The sequence below is a fragment of the Lithobates pipiens genome, unplaced genomic scaffold (assembly GCF_037356315.1).
Source record: "Lithobates pipiens isolate NorthernLeopardFrog02 unplaced genomic scaffold, aLitPip1_a1.2 Scaffold_13, whole genome shotgun sequence".
NCBI lineage: Eukaryota > Metazoa > Chordata > Amphibia > Anura > Ranidae > Lithobates > Lithobates pipiens.
In genome coordinates this window covers 526,571,455-526,587,849 of record NW_027507718.1, presented here as the reverse complement: position 1 = coordinate 526,587,849, position 16,395 = coordinate 526,571,455, and the positions used below count along the sequence as shown (strand labels likewise).

At 45.6% G+C, this 16,395-nt stretch overlaps 1 protein-coding gene across 1 annotated transcript in view; it reads right to left on the bottom strand.

Annotated features, from left to right (window-relative positions):
• The window catches only part of LOC143975641 (von Willebrand factor A domain-containing protein 5A-like), a 180,327-nt gene extending 164,174 nt beyond the window's left edge, over positions 1-16,153 (bottom strand). Inside the window, exon 1 of the mRNA XM_077478133.1 lies at positions 16,005-16,153. The gene's annotated coding sequence lies outside the window, so the exon portion shown is untranslated. The remainder of the gene's footprint in view (positions 1-16,004) is intronic.
• Positions 16,154-16,395: the final 242 nt, after the last annotated feature.

Genomic DNA, 16,395 nt, shown 5'->3' with positions numbered 1-16,395 from the left:
CCCCCTGCCCGCCTGCACTCTTTTATATACGCAGCCATATTCTTAAACCAAACCTACCCCTGCCCTCTTGCACCTCACAACAGCAGCCCGTACAGTGTACACTGCTAAAATACTCAGCATCCCTGGACACCTTCTTCTCTCCGTTTTGCTCACATCATGGCATATGCTTTCCTAGGGAAATCACCTACCATTTTCTCCCATAATGTAAATGGTCTGAATGGGCAAAATTATTAAGGGAACTCAAAAAAACCCGACCCTTAATAGTATTTATACAGGAAACCCACTTTAAGGGCGAAAATACCCCTAAAATCACTGACAGAATCTTTACGACAGCTTACCATGCAACCAACCCCCTTGCCAAAACCAAAGGAGTATCCATCCTTCTTCACAAAGACGCTCCTTTTGTACTAACACACCAACTGACGGACCCCAAGGGACGATTTCTATTTCTTAAAGGCTCATGGGAAGTATCACCTATAACTTTAGCCAATGTGTACTTTCCGAACTCCTCACATACAGTGGTGTGAAAAAGTGTTTGCCCCCTTCCTCATTTCCTGTTCCTTTGCATGTTTGTCACACTTAAGTGTTTCGGAACATCAAACCAATTTAAACAATAGTCAAGGACAACACAAGTAAACACAAAATGCAATTTGTAAATGAAGGTGTTTATTATTAAAGGTGAAAAAAAATCCAAACCATCATGGCCCTGTGTGAAAAAGTGATTGCCCCCTAAACCTAATAACTGGTTGGGCCACCCTTAGCAGCAACAACTGCAACCAAGCGTTTGCGATAACGTGCAATGAGGCTTTTACAGCGTCCTGGAGGAATTTTGGCCCACTCATCTTTGCAGAATTGTCCTAATTCAGTTACATTAGAGGGTTTTCGAGCATGAATGGCCTTTTTAAGGTCATACCACAAAATCTCAATAGGATTCAGGTCAGGACTTTGGCTAGGCCACTCCAAAGTCTTCATTTTGTTTTTCTTCAGCCATTCGGTGGTGGACTTGCTGGTGTGTTTAGGATCATTGTCCTGCTGCAGAACCCAAGTTCGTTTCAGCTTGAGTACACAAACAGATGGTCGGACATTCTCCTTCAGGATCTCTTGGTAGACAGCAGAATTCATAGTTCCTTTTATCACGGCAAGTCTTTCAGGTCCTGAAGCAGCAAAACAGCCCCAGACCATCACACTACCACCACCATATTTTACTGTTGGTATAATGTTCTTTTTATGAAATGCAGTGTTCCTTCTACGCCAGATATACTTGGACACACACCTTCCAAAGAGTTCCACTTTTGTCTCATCGGTCCACAGAATGTTGTCCCAAAAGTCTTGGGGATCATCAAGATGTGTTGTGGAGAAATTGAGACGAGCTTTGATGTTCTTTTTGCTCAGCAGTGGTTTTCTCCTTGGAACTCTGCCATGCAGGCCATTTTTGCCCAGTCTTTTCCTGATGGTGGAGGCATGAACGCTGACCTTAACTGAGGCAAGTGAGGCCTGCAGTTCCTTGGATGTTGTTGTGGGGTCTTTTGTGACCTCTTGGATGAGTCGTCGCTGCGCTCTTGGGGTAATTTTGGGCGGCCGGCCACTCCTGGGAAGGTTCACCACTGTTCCATGTCTTCGCCATTTGTGGATAATGGCTCTCACTGTGGTTCGCTGGATTCCCAAAGCTTTGGAAATGGCTTTATAACCCTTTCCAGACTGATAGATCTCAATTACTTTCTTTCTCAATTGTTCCTGAATTTCTTTGGGTCTCGGCATGATGTGTAGCTTTTAAGGATCTTCTGGTGGACCTTACTGTGTCAAGCAGCTCCTATTTAAGTGATGCCTTGATTGTGAACAGGTGTGGCAATAATCAGGCCTGGGTGTGGCTAGAGAAATTGAACTCAGGTGTGGACAACCACAGTTATAGTATGTTTTAACAAGGGGGGCAATCACTTTTTCACACAGGGCCATGATGGTTTGGATTTTTTTTCACCTTTAGTAATAAACACCTTCATTTACAAATTGCATTTTGTGTTTACTTGTGTTGTCCTTGACTATTGTTTAAATTGGTTTGATTTTCCGAAACACTTAAGTGTGACAAACATGCAAAGGAACAGGAAATGAGGAAGGGGGCAAACACTTTTTCACACCACTGTATGTCTTTCTGCTTTTTTAATGTCCCCCTTGCGCCTCTTAAAGATACCTCGACAGGACACACTCAAGTCACGTATAAGACTCTTAGCCCTTGTACACACGGTCAGAGATTCCGACAACCAAATCCGTCGGATGGATTTTGTCCGAAACTGTTGCATACACACGGTCGGACAAAGTTGTTGGAAAATCCGACGTGATGACGTTAATTCGTTACGACGGGACTACGTTCATGCTAGTAACCAATAGCTTTGGTGTAGGAATTTGATCTGAGCATGCATGGCACTTTGTCCGATCGGAATTCTCTACACATGATCGGAGTATGTGCGATCTGAGCATTTTGTCTGAAAATTTTTCCAACAAGTTGGAAAACTTGGTCCGTCGGATACTCCGATGGAAACAGTCCGATGTAGACCACACACAGTCGGAATATCCGACAAAACGGTCCGATCGGACACATTCCGTCGGAATCTTCGACCGTGTGTACAAGGGCTTAAACGAATAAAATCACTATTACAATCCCTGACATTGGTAGATACATGGAGATCTATGCACCCCACAGATAGGGACTTTACCATTTTTTCCGCACCCCATAAAAAATACTCGAGAATTGACATGATTTTCATCTCGCAAAGAGACCTCGGTAATCTACTCTCAGCAGAGATAGGCATCATAGCCCTCTCTGATCACGCACCCACGGCGATTACACTACAACTTAATACACCACACAAATCCGCATTCAACTGGAGACTGAATTCCACACTCCTCACAGACACAATTATAACAAATGATATCCAAAACGTCATTAACACATACTTTAGCCACAACGCTGACGCTGACACGAACCCGTTAACCACTTTCAGACCGGACCAATTTGCTGGTCAAAGACCACACCACTTTTTGCGATTCGGCACTGCGTCGCTTTAACTGACAATTGCGCAGTCGTGCGACGTGGCTCCCAAACAAAATTGACGTCCTTTTTTTCCCACAAATAGAGCTTTCTTTTGGTGGTATTTGATCACCCCTGCGGTTTTTATTTTTTGCGCTATAAACAAAAATAGAGCGACAATTTTGAAAAAAACGCATTATTTTTTACTTTTTGTTATAATAAATATCCCCCAAAAATATATAAAAAAACATTTTTTTCCCTCAGTTTAGGCCGATACGTATTCTTCTACATATTTTTGGTAAAAAAAATCGCAATAAGCGATTATTGATTGGTTTGCGCAAAAGTTATAGCGTTTACAAAATAGAGATCGTTTTATAGCATTTTTATTAATATTTTTTTATAATTTTTTTTTTTACTAGTAATGGCGGCGATCTGTGATTTTTATTGTGACTGCGACATTGTGGGGGACCCATCGGACATTTTTGACACATTTTTGGGACCATTGTCATTTATACAGTAATTACTGCTATATAAATGCAGTGATTCCTGTGTAAATGACACTGGCAGTGAAAGGGTTAACTAGTGGGTGGCAGTGCAGGGGTTAAGTGTCCCTAAGGGTGTGTTACTAACTGTGGGGGGGTTGGGCTTTCATTTAGTGTACACTGATCTCTGCTCCAATCACATGGAGCAGAGATCAGTGTCACTAGTTGCTAGGCAGAATAGAGAAATGTTGTTTACACAGCATTTCCTCCATTCGGCCGCTCCGTGAGACGATCGTGGGGATGCCCACGGCGATCAAGTCCGCGGGTCCCACGACCGGACTCACGGGGGTCCCGACCAGCGCGGGAGTGCGCCACCGGCGGCGCGCTCCCGATGGCAGGGCGGCATCGAATATTGGACGTACCTGTACGCCAATATGCCTGCCCGTGCCATTCTGTCGACGTACATCGTCGTGCGCTGGTCGGGAAGTGGTTAAACAATTGGGAGGCACACAAATCAGTGGTAAGAGGCGAACTCATTAAATGGGGTGCTAGGAAAAAGAAAGAAAGAGAAGGTGAAATCACTAAACTCTCCCAACAAATTGCCAACCTTGAATTACAACACAAACAGTCCCAATCACTCAGACTAGAAGAACAATTAACACAATGCAGAACTTCTCTAAGGCTATTATTAGACATGAAGATTAAACGTTCCCTTTTTGAAAAAAAAAAAAAACCCCATAACTATCTCTGAAATCTCAAACGCGATTACAGATCTGAAATCAGGAAAGAGTCCCGGACCAGACGGCTTTACGTCACAGTACTACAAAACGTATACAAATTCTCTTCTGAAGCCCCTCCGTTCGGTCTTTAACTTCTTAGCAAAGAACAAAAATGACTCCCAGTCCTTCCTCATGGCACATATAGCTGTAATTCCTAAGCCCAATAAAGAACACACTGATTGCGCAAACTTCAGACCCATCTCACTCCTCAATATAGACCTTAAACTCTTAGCTAAAATCCTAGCCAACAGATTAAAACCCCTTTTAGCAAAGATAATCGGCCCTGAACAAGTGGGATTCATGCCAGGGAGGGAAGCCCGTGACAACACCATCAAAGCCTTGAATCTAATCCATTTTGCCCAGAAATCTAAAGCTAAAGGAATACTGCTCTCTACTGATGCTGAGAAGGCTTTCGATAGAGTCTCCTGGGACTACATGGCCACGTGCAGGGCCACTGATAGAAATCATGGGCCCCGTACAGCTGATCTGACGGGGCCCCGTACAGCCACACCCTGGTCCCGCCCCTGGCCCCTCCTTCAGCCCCATCCTGGTCCCGCCCCTGGCCCCTCCTTCAGCCCCACCCAGGACCTGCCCCATATGGTCAGAGACTGCAGACATAGTACAGCAGGAGATGATCAGAGACTGCAGATATAATACAGGAGATGGTCAGAGACTGCAGACATAGCACAGGAGATGGTCAGAGACCGAAGACATAGCACAGGAGGTAGGTCAGAGACTGCAGACATACTACAGGAGAAGGTCAGAGACTGCAGACATACTACAGGAGATGATCAGAGACTGCAGACATAGTACAGGAGATGGTCAGAGACTGCAGACATAGTACAGGAGACAGTCAGAGACTACAGACATAGTACAGGAGATGGATCAGAGACTGCACACATAGTACAGGAGACGGATCAGAGACTGCAGACATACTACAGGAGATGGTCAGAGACTGCAGACATACTACAGGAGATGGTCAGAGACTGCAGACATAGTACAGGAGATGATTAGAGACTGCAGACATAGTACAGGAGATGGTCAGAGACTGCAGACATACTACAGGAGATGGTCAGAGACTGCAGACATAGTACAGGAGATGATTAGAGACTGCAGACATACTACAGGAGATGGTCAGAGACTGCAGACATAGTACAGGAGATGGTCAGAGACCGAAGACATAGCACAGGAGGTAGGTCAGAGACTGCAGACATACTGCAGACATACTACAGGAGAAGGTCAGAGACTGCAGACATAGTACAGGAGATGATCAGAGACTGCAGACATAGTACAGGAGATGGTCAGAGACTGCAGACATAGTACAGGAGACAGTCAGAGACTGCAGACATAGTACAGGAGACAGTCAGAGACTGCAGACATAGTACAGGAGATGGTCAGAGACTGCAGGCATAGTACAGGAGACAGTCAGAGACTGCAGACATAGTACAGGAGACGGATCAGAGACTGCAGACATAGTACAGGAGATGATCAGAGACTGCAGACATAGTACAGGGGACAGTCAGAGACTGCAGACATACTACAGGAGATGATCAGAGACTGCAGACATAGTACAGGAGATGATTAGAGACTGCAGACATAGTACAGGAGATGGTCAGAGACTGCAGACATAGTACAGGGGACAGTCAGAGACTGCAGACATACTACAGGAGATGATCAGAGACTGCAGACATACTACAGGAGATGATCAGAGACTGCAGACATATTACAGGAGATGATTAGAGACTGCAGACATAGTACAGGAGATGATCAGAGACTGCAGACATATTACAGGAGATGATTAGAGACTGCAGACATAGTACAGGAGATGATCGGAGACTGCAGACATAGTACAGGAGATTGTTAGAGACTGCAGATATAGTACAGGAGATGATCAGAGACTGCAGACATACTACAGGAGATGATCAGAGACTGCAGACATACTACAGGAGATGATCAGAGACTGCAGACATATTACAGGAGATGATTAGAGACTGCAGACATAGTACAGGAGATGATCGGAGACTGCAGACATAGTACAGGAGATTGTTAGAGACTGCAGATATAGTACAGGAGATGATCAGAGACTGCAGACATACTACAGGAGATGATCAGAGACTGCAGACATACTACAGGAGATGATCAGAGACTGCAGACATATTACAGGAGATGATTAGAGACTGCAGACATAGTACAGGAGATGATCAGAGACTGCAGACATAGTACAGGAGATTGTTAGAGACTGCAGATATAGTACAGGAGATGATCAGAGACTGCAGACATAGTACAGGAGATGATTAGAGACTGCAGACATAGTACAGGAGATGATTAGAGACTGCAGACATAGTACAGGAGATGATAAGACACTGCAGACATAGTACAGGAGACGGTTTGCAGACATGATTTATTCGGGAGATGGTCAGAGACTGCGTTTATGGCTGAACCCAGTGTACAAGTATATAGTATCACAGGGCTGATCCACTCTTTTTAAACCAGCTCTGCAAAATCAAGTCAGTGATTTTCCTTTGAAAGTACAACCAAGTGACAGAAGACAGCATCACATCCAATTTCCAAAATACAAATTTTCTTACAAACAGTGAACTGCTCAGGATTAGTGGAGGGCAGTAACCAGTTAATGGGGCTGTGATGTAACTATATTTCTAATTGTTTACATACCAACTGAAATAGCACTTGTATTCAAGAACTAAATGTAAACCTGACCTTGTTTTCAATAAAAACCTTTGATTGTGAAAAAAAAGATGTAATATTATCCAGATATCCCAATGTAAGGCCTCATTTACACTGCAGAATGGTAAACTGAAGTTTAGAAGCATTTGGGTGTTTTTTTTTTTTCAGCAGCCCCTGAAATCTCCTCCATGTTATCTTATGGGTGCATGTACACTCAGGTGCTTAGAGGAGTTTGGAAGCAAAAGAAAGCAAAAAATGCTTTCCAAGCACGGTAACTCGCGTTTATAAGCATTTTTTTCCCCATGTTCAAGGGGACAAAGTCCTCTTCCCGACAACCCTGGGCTGTGGTTGTGGGGATCTTCGGGCAGGGGGCTTATCAGATCCCGCTCCCCCCCAATGTGAATGAGTATGGGTACATTGTTACGTCACCAACCCAGCATGCACCAGTCGGGGACGTCACAAGGGGATGGGGCCACCTGGTGATGTCGCTTGGTGGCTCCGCCCCTTACCTATATAAAAGAACTATCAAACAGCAGAGTGCGCCTTCCCAAATCAAGTCCAATCAACTGAATGCACCACAGGTGGGGACTCCAATCAAGTTGTAGAAACATCTTATGCAGGCCATACATGGTCGAATTTCGAACAAATTTTCTTTTCAAAATCAGAAAATTCGTTTTTTTTGTGATCCGATGGTGCCACCATTGATTTTCGAAATTCGGCCAAACAAAGCCTTCAATTTCACCTCATGTTGCTACAGAAAATAATTTTCTTGGCCGGGAATCTTCTTTTCTCTCCGTAAATTTTCTTCTATCTCCATAAATTTTCTTTTCTTATTACATTTCTTGCACGATTCTCCCATCATTGATTAGAAATCGTTAGTTTTTCTAAAAATTTCCAACATGTCTGATTCCTCAAATTTTATTTCTGAACGAAAATCGGCTGTTGCTGCAGCCCCACTAATGGTGCGAAATTCATACGAAAATTCTTAGATACGATTTTCGAAAGAAAATTCTTTCGAAATTCGAACCGTGTATGGCCGGCATATGCAGGCCATACGCGGTCGAATTTCGAACAAATTTTCTTTTCAAAATCAGAAAATTCGTTTTTTTTGTGATCCGATGATGCCACCATTGATTTTCGAAATTCGGCCGACCAAGCCTTCAATTTCACCTCATGTTGCTACAGAAAAGAATTTTCTTGGCTGGGAATCTTCTTTTCTCTCCTTAAATTTTCTTTTCTTATTACATTTCTCGCACGATTCTCCCATCATTGATTAGAAAATCGTTAGTTTTTCTAAAAATTTCCAACATGTCCGATTCCTCATATTTTATTTCCGCACGAAAATCGGCTGTTGCTGCAGCCCACTAATGGTGCGAAATTCATACGAAAATTCTTTGATACGATTTTCGAAAGAAAATTCTTTGATACGATTTTCGAAAGAAAATTCTTTCGAAATTCGAACCGTGTACGGCCGGCATTAAGGATGATCGGTGGAAATACGAGGCACCTGATCTCAGTTCTGAGTGCCATGGCAAAGGCTGTGAATACTTATGCACATGGGATTTTTTTATTTTTTTTTATTTTTAATACATTTGCAAAGATTTCAAACAAACTTCTTTCACGTTGTCATTATGGGGGATTGTTTGTAAATATTTGAGGAAAACAATGACTTTAAGGGCCGGTTCACACAGCGAGGCGAGGCGAGGCGACACGGCTCGCCTCGCCTCGCTCCCGCAAGTCGCCCCCATTCAGTACTATGGAACCGTTCTGAGAGGAGCGACTCGAGTCGCTCCGACTCAGAAAAAAGGTTCCTGTACTACTTCGGGGCGACTTCGGGGGCGACTTGCATTGACTTCTATACAGAAGTCCTCTGCAAGTCGCCGCTGAGCTCCCCGCAGGTCGCGGCGAGGTAAGTCGGAGACGCCTCGCCGCGCATCGCTGTGTGAACCGGCCCTAATCCATTTTGGAATAAGGCTGTAACATAACAAAATGTGGAAAAAGTGAAGCACCATGAATACTTTCTGGATGCACTGTATGTTTCCAGCACAATCCCCCCCCCTCCCCCACAAAAAAAAGTCCCCTCCCTAGCACAAATCCTCTACCCCTCTTATTTCCCCTCCGAACACAGATCCTCCCCCCACTCCAAAACCCCCTTCCCAGCACAACCCCACCCTCCATGTCCCCATCTAGCACAAATGCCCCCAAATCCTCCCTACTAGTCCAAATCACACTCCCAAAATAAAGTCCACATGTCCCCACCCCCCCATCCCCCCACTAATTTACCATTTCTAGCACAAAACCCCCACCCATGCACAGATCTGCTTCTCCCATCTCCCCTCTCAACACAAATCCCAATCTCCACTCCTACTCTGTTTCCCCCCGAAAATAAGACCTAGCGTGATTGTCGGTGATGGCTGCAATATAAGCCCTACCCCCCCAAATAAGCCCTAGTTAGGTCTTATTTTCAGGGTAGGGCTTATTTTCCGGGAAACAGGGTAGGGCTTATTTGGGGGGTAGGGCTTATATTGCAGCCATCACCGACAATCACGCTAGGTCTTATTTTCAGGGAAAACAGGGTAGCACACACACCAAATTTACTTTCCTAGAACCATTCTTACCTCAAGCCAGCCCCCAATTCCCACTCCCAACACAAATCCTCTCCCTTCAATCTCCTTTTGGTGCCCCTGAACCTCACATGATACCACAGTGCCCAGGGCAGCCGCCCCTCCTAGCCCATCCCTTCTCCCGGCCCTGCGTTTAAATACAGTATATGCAATATGTATAAAGCATCTGTCTTTATACAATATGTATAGAGCGTCTATATACACTCTCCGGACACTTTATTAGGTACAACAAGTGTTTTTTTGAGTTACTGTTGCCTTTCTATCATCTGGAACCAGTCTGCCAAAACTCCTCTGACCTCTGTCATCAACAAGGCATTTTCCTCCACACAACTGCCGCTCACTGGATATTTTCTCTTTTTTTCGGGCCATTCTCTAATCCCGAGAGATAGTCGTGTTCTTAGCTGACAAGAGTGGTACCCGGTGTGGTCTTCTGCAATGGTGTTCTGCATACCTGGGTTGTAACAAGTGTAGTGGTGGCTGGTGAAAACCATTTTTTTGCCGGGGAGCAAACCCCTCCAGTTTTTATTAATTCCCCCCAAGTATGTATCCTTTCAATCATTTATAGATTCAATCTTATTGCCCAATTCTGTGAAGAATCGTTTGATCAGATTGTTGCACGCATGGCATTGTGTAACGCACAACCAGAGCAGCACAGGGCTCAGCATGCATTACAATTGTTTCTGAGGTCAAGAAAAACCTTGACCAGAATGCATTGCACATAAGAAAGATAAGGAAGTGGCATGCTCCCAAAACCAGTGTGCTATGGACCAATGAGCTGAGGATGAATTGAGATGAGAGCTCAGGACTACAGAACCCAGAATGTATTTGGTGATGGAACACAACATGTCTGCAGTCAGCAGTAGCTGGGAGGGGCAGTTGGACCAGTCTGCTAGATAGAGGATCTGATGGACAGTGGCCTCACTAGGGTTGGTGCACCCTGCAGTCATCGCAAGGTCACGGGGTGCACCCCAAACCGGCCCCTGTAAATGATAGTATAGGGTGGTATATTGGCAGGTTAGGGTAGTATAGGGTGGTATAGTGGCAGGTTGGGGTGGTAGAGGGGATGTTAGGGTGGTATAGGGCAGGTTGGAATGGCACGGGGCAGGTTGGGGTGGTAAAGGGCAGTTTGGGGGGCAAGGGGCAGGTTGGGGTGGTATAGTGCAAGTTAGGGTGGCACAGGGCAGGTTGGAGTGGCACAGGGCAGGTTGGAGAGGCACAGGTTGGGTGGTATAGGACAAGTTAGGGTGGCAAAGGGCAGGTTGGGGTGACACAGGGCAGGTTGGGGTCATATAGGGCAAGTAAAGGTAGCACAGGGCAGGTTGGGGTGGTATAGGGCAAGTTAGGGTGGCACAGGGCAGGTTGGGGGCTGTAGGGCAAGTTAGGGTGGCACAGGGCAGGTTGAGATGGTGTAGGGCAAGTTAGGGTGGCACAGGGCAGGTTGGGGTGGTATAGGGCAGGTTAGGATGGCACAGGGCAGGTTGGGGTATCATAGTGCAGGTTGGAGTGGCACAGGGCAGGTTGAAAAGGCACAGGGCAGGTTGGGTGGTATAGGGAAAGTTAGCATGGCAAAGGGCAGGTTGGGGTGACACAGGGCAGGTTGGGGTGGTATAGGGCAAGTTAGGGTGGCACAGGGCAGGTTGGGGGCTGTAGGGCAAGTTAGGGTGGCACAGGGCAGGTTGGGATGGTGTAGGGCAGGATAGGGTGGCACAGGGCAGGTCGGGGTGGTATAGGACAAGTTTGGGCGGCATGGGGCAGGTTGGGGTGGTATAGGGCAAGTTCGGGTGGCACAGGGGAGGTTGGGGTGGCATAGGGCAGGTTGAGGTGGTACAGGGCAGGCTGGGGTGGCACAGCGCAGGTTGACATGGTATAGGGAAGGTCGGAGTGGCATGAGGCAGGTTGGGTGGTATAAGGCAAGTTAGGGTGGCATAGGGCAGGTTGGGGTGACACAGGGCAGGTTGGGGTGACACAGGGCAGGTTGGGGTGGTATAGGGCAAGTAAGGGTAGCACAGGGCAGGTTGGGGTGGTATAGGGCAAGTTAGGGTGGCACAGGGCAGGTTGTGGAGCTGTAGGGCAATTTAGGGTGGCACAGGGCATGTTAAATTGTAGGGCAATTTAGGGTGGCACAGGGCATGTTGGGATGGTGTAGGGAAAGTTAGGGTGGCACCGGACAGGTTGGGGTGGCATGGGACAGGTTGGGGTTGTATAGGGCAAGTTAGGGTGGCACAGGGCAGGTTGGGGTGGTATAGGGCAGGTTGGAGTGGTTTTGGGCAGGTTGGGGTGGCACGGGGCAGGTTTAGGTGGTATAGGGCAGTTTGGGGGTGGCATGGGGCGGGTTGTGGTCTTATAGGGAAAGTTAGGGGTGGCACAGGGCAGGTTGGGGTTGCACAGGGCAGGTTGGGGTTGCACAGGGCAAGTTGGGGTTGCACAGGGCAAGTTGGGGTGGCATAGGGCAGGTTTAGGTGGTACAGGGCAGGCTGGGGTGGCACAGGGCAGGTTGCGGTGGTATAGGGAAGGTCGGAGTGGCACGGGGCAGGTTGGGTGGTATAGGGCAAGTTAGGATGGCATAGGGCAGGTTGGGGTGGTATAGGGCAGGTTAGGATTCTGTAGTGACACTGTGCACTGCAGTAACTTACAGCATGGTTCATGCCTGCAGATGAACACCTAGGTGGGTGGGGCTGCTGTGTCCTCGCCTCTCATCTCCTTCAGCTGTGGGATCAGCCATAGTGAAGGAGTCTGTGGGAGGAGTGGAGGAGGCAGCCACACCCCCAGCTCCGCCCACCAACTCCTGCTCACCCAGGGATATTAGCCCGACTGAGTAAGGAGCCAGAGTGTTACAGGAAGTCTCCCCCACACGGCGGAGTGCCCTGCTCGCGCCGACCCCCCCCCACACCCCCATAGAAATGCCACTGCTGATAGGGAGGAAGGCTGGGCACACATACTGTATCGGCACAAGGACCATAGGCGTGCGCAGGGGGTGTGCCGTAAATTCGAAAATATGAAAATTTAATATAAAAAAATGACTTTTTTTTGCTTTTAACCACTTGACGACCAGCCACCGTCATTATACAGCAGAAGGTCGGCTCATTCTCACTAATCGCCATAGCTGTACGTTGGCCCTTTAGACAGCTATAGCAGGCCCGCACATGCCGCTGCTTGGCAGGGGAGCTGATGTGCATGCCTGGCGGCTGCGATGTCCACCGCCCACCCGTGATCGCTCCTCAGAGAGCCAGAACGGGGATCTGTCAATGTAAGCAAACAGATCCCCGTTCTGACAGGGGAGTATAGAGTGATCGTCTGGTCCTAGTGATCAGGAACAGCGATCTCTCTCCTCCTCCAGTCAGTCCCCGTCCCCCTCATGGTTAGAAACACCTCCCCTTGATCACCCCTAGTGTTAACCCCTTCTCTGCCAGTGACATTTATACAGTAATCAGTGGCTATTTTTTATAGCACTGATCGCTGTGTAAATGTCACTGGTCCCAACAATGTGTCAAAAGTGTCCGATGTGCCCGCCGCAATGTCGCAGTCCCATTAAAAATCACTGATCACCGCCATTACTAGTAAAAAAAATAATAATAAAAATGACATAAATCTATACCCTATTTTGCAGACGCTATAACTTTTGTGTAAACCAATCAATATACGCTTATTGGGGTTTTTTTTTTAACAAAAAAAAAATATACATATTGGTTTAGGCTGATGAAGAAATTTTATAAATTTTTTGGGATAGTTATTATAGCAAAAAGTAAAATAATATATTTTTTTTTTTTCAAAATTGTTGATTTTTTTTATTTATAGCGCAAAAAATAAAAACCGCAGAGGTGATAAAATACCACCAAAAGAAAGCTCTATTTGTGGGGAAAAAAAAGGATGTCAATTTTGTTTGGGTGCTGCCTCGCACAACCGCGCAATTGTCAGTTAAAGCAACACAATGCTGTATCGCAAAAAATGGCCTGGTCATTAACGGGGCAAATGTTCCGGTTCTTAAAGAGGGATTCCGCCCAAAAAAAAATATTAAAAGCCAGCAGCTATAAATACTACAGCTGCTGACTTTTAATAAATGGAAACTCACCTGTCCCGGGTTCCAGCGATGACGGCAGCCGAGGCCGATCGACCGCTCGGGCCTCGGCTGCTGCCGCCGCCATTCGAGGTGAGGGAATCAGGAAGTAAAGTGAATCGGCTTCACTTCCCGGTTCCCTACTGCGCATGCGCGAGCCGCGCCGTGCAATGGGAATGGTCCGCGCTGTCACTGGGACCCGTGTGTGTCCCAGCGTGGGAGTCTATGCCCGGAAGTGGGTGAAAATACCTGTCTTTGACAGGTATCTCCACCCCCCTCCCCCCCGAAAGGTGTCAATTGTGACACCGGAGGGGGGGAGGGTTCCGATCAGCGGAGGTTCCACTTTAGGGTGGAATCCCGCTTTAAGTGATTAAGTGACCCCAGATCTCACATTAAAGAGGCCCTGTTGTGCTTTTTTTTCTATTACAAAGGATGTGTAATAGGAATAAAAGTGATCCAGTTTTGTTTTTTTGTTTTTTTAAAGGGGCAGTGTAAAAATAATAAATAAAAAGTAAAATAAATAAGATAAAATAAATGAATGTTAAGCTGCCCGTCCCTCCGAGCTTGCGCGCAAAAGCGAGCGCATACGCAAGTCACGCCCACATATGTAAATGGTGTTCAAACCACACATGTGAGGTATCACCCCAATCGGTAGAGCGAGAGCGATAATTCTAGCACTAGACCTCCTCTGTAACTCAAAACTGGTAACTTGTAGAAATTTTTAAACCTCACCTATGGAGATTTTTACGTGCCAACGTTTGTCGTCATTCCTTGACCAGGCCGCAATTTTGAAGCGTGACATGTTGGGTATCAATTTACTCGCGTAATGTCATCTTTCATCATCATAGAAAAAAAACTATTTGGCTAACGTAACTGTAATGTAACGTAACTGTTTTCTGATTTTCTAATTAATATAAAGTGTATTCTTTTCCAAAACAATTGGCGTTCGTAAGACCGCTGAGCAAATACGGTATGACGTAAAGTATTGCAACGATCTCCATTTTATTCTCTAGGGTTTGGGGGTTCTAAGCAATTTTCTAGTAAAAAAAAAACAAAAAAATTATTTTAACTTGTGAACAACAAGTGTCAAAAATAGCCTTGGTCCTGAAAGCGGAGTTCCACCGATATATAAAAAAATAAATTCTAAAGGCATCTGTTAAGATGATTTTAATGCAATGCTGCAATCACTATTCTTACTAATAGCGCTGCTATATTTGTTATTATTTTTTTATCCTTATATTTCCCTGCCTTGTTGCTTGTGGGCATACAAAGCCCACAAGCATAATCTCCCCTCGGGTTTTCGGTGCTGCTGAATGACCAGCACGCACCGCCCGTTCTCGTGCATGCGCAGCAAGCTCATTTAGCAGCGCAGGAAACTTCTCAGGTTGCCATCACAACGGGCAGCGGCGGCGGCGGCGGCAGAAGTGCCCGCCCCGTTGTGATGGCAACCATGATAAGCCTATGAAAAAACTGGATTCTAGTCCTCGGCGCTGCCCGGCGACTCCTGGGAAATGATATAAAATAAAGTGCTAGTGCGCACAACCCCAAAAATAAATCCTAAAACTCCCTACCCTAATAATAAATCAAATATTAAAGGAAGCTGCTAACATAAAATAATGCTCTCCACACTATCTAGTCAAATATATAAAAAAATATATGTAGCGCTACCCCCTTTTAAATATTAAAACACCTATCAAGTGTAAATAAATAAACAAACTATAATCAATAATTAATAATGTGCAAATATAGCAAGACACTGTGCTATCATACACATGCAAAACGCAATTGTGTGCAAGAAAGTGCAAAATCACCTATATCCAGCGTGATACATACAAATGGCATGAAAGGGGGTAGCGCTACATATATTTTTTTATATATTTTTTATATAATCTTGGGAAATGATGACACACATCTCCCAGGAGCACTAGCGAGCACAGGCGCCGAGGGAAGTGACGTAAGGAGCCTAGGAGAGGAAGGGGGCAGATTACAAGAGACCCCATAGCAGCAGCCCTGAACAAGTATCTAAAAAAAAATGTTTTCTTCTGATGTTTTTTCCAGTTAATTAATGTAAAGTTAATTTTGTGGGTGGAACTCCACTTTAAGTGGTTAAATCCCCTTTCTTCCCCATTCTGATGCTCGGTTTGAACACCAGTAAGTGGTCTTCACCACATCTAGATGCCTAAATGCATTGAGTTGCTGCCATTTGATTGGCTGATTAGCAATTTGTGTTACCAGGCTATTGAAAACGGGTGTACCTAATAAAGCGGCCAATGAGCATACAGTATATACAATATGTATAAAGCATCCGTCTATGTAGAATGTATAGAGCATGCATATGATGTAGATTGGTGGTGGTACCTGCGTACGTAGTTTTTCCTCTTCTGCTCTTTGTGTCGCTCTTCCTGGAGTGCTGGGAGTGAGATCTGTGCAGTCGGTGTAGGGAGTGTCCTGCAGGGGGAAGAGCTCGGATCATAGAGGAAGACATAGAACAGATTCTATTTTCCTGATTACTGTACTGTCTGCTTTACCAGTCTTCTGCAAGCCGTCCCCCATGATAGGTTGTAGTGACATCCAAATAAAAGTCACCGGAAACAACTGTATCACACTCACAGCTGGGAAATGTTAGGACTTTAAAGTGCCAGCAATACATAAAACCTGTTTGTGAAACGAAATAAATAAAAATAATTCTTTGTTAAAAAAAAGAAAAAAAAAAAAAAAGGAAAGACTTAAAAACGTAATTGTATTGAAG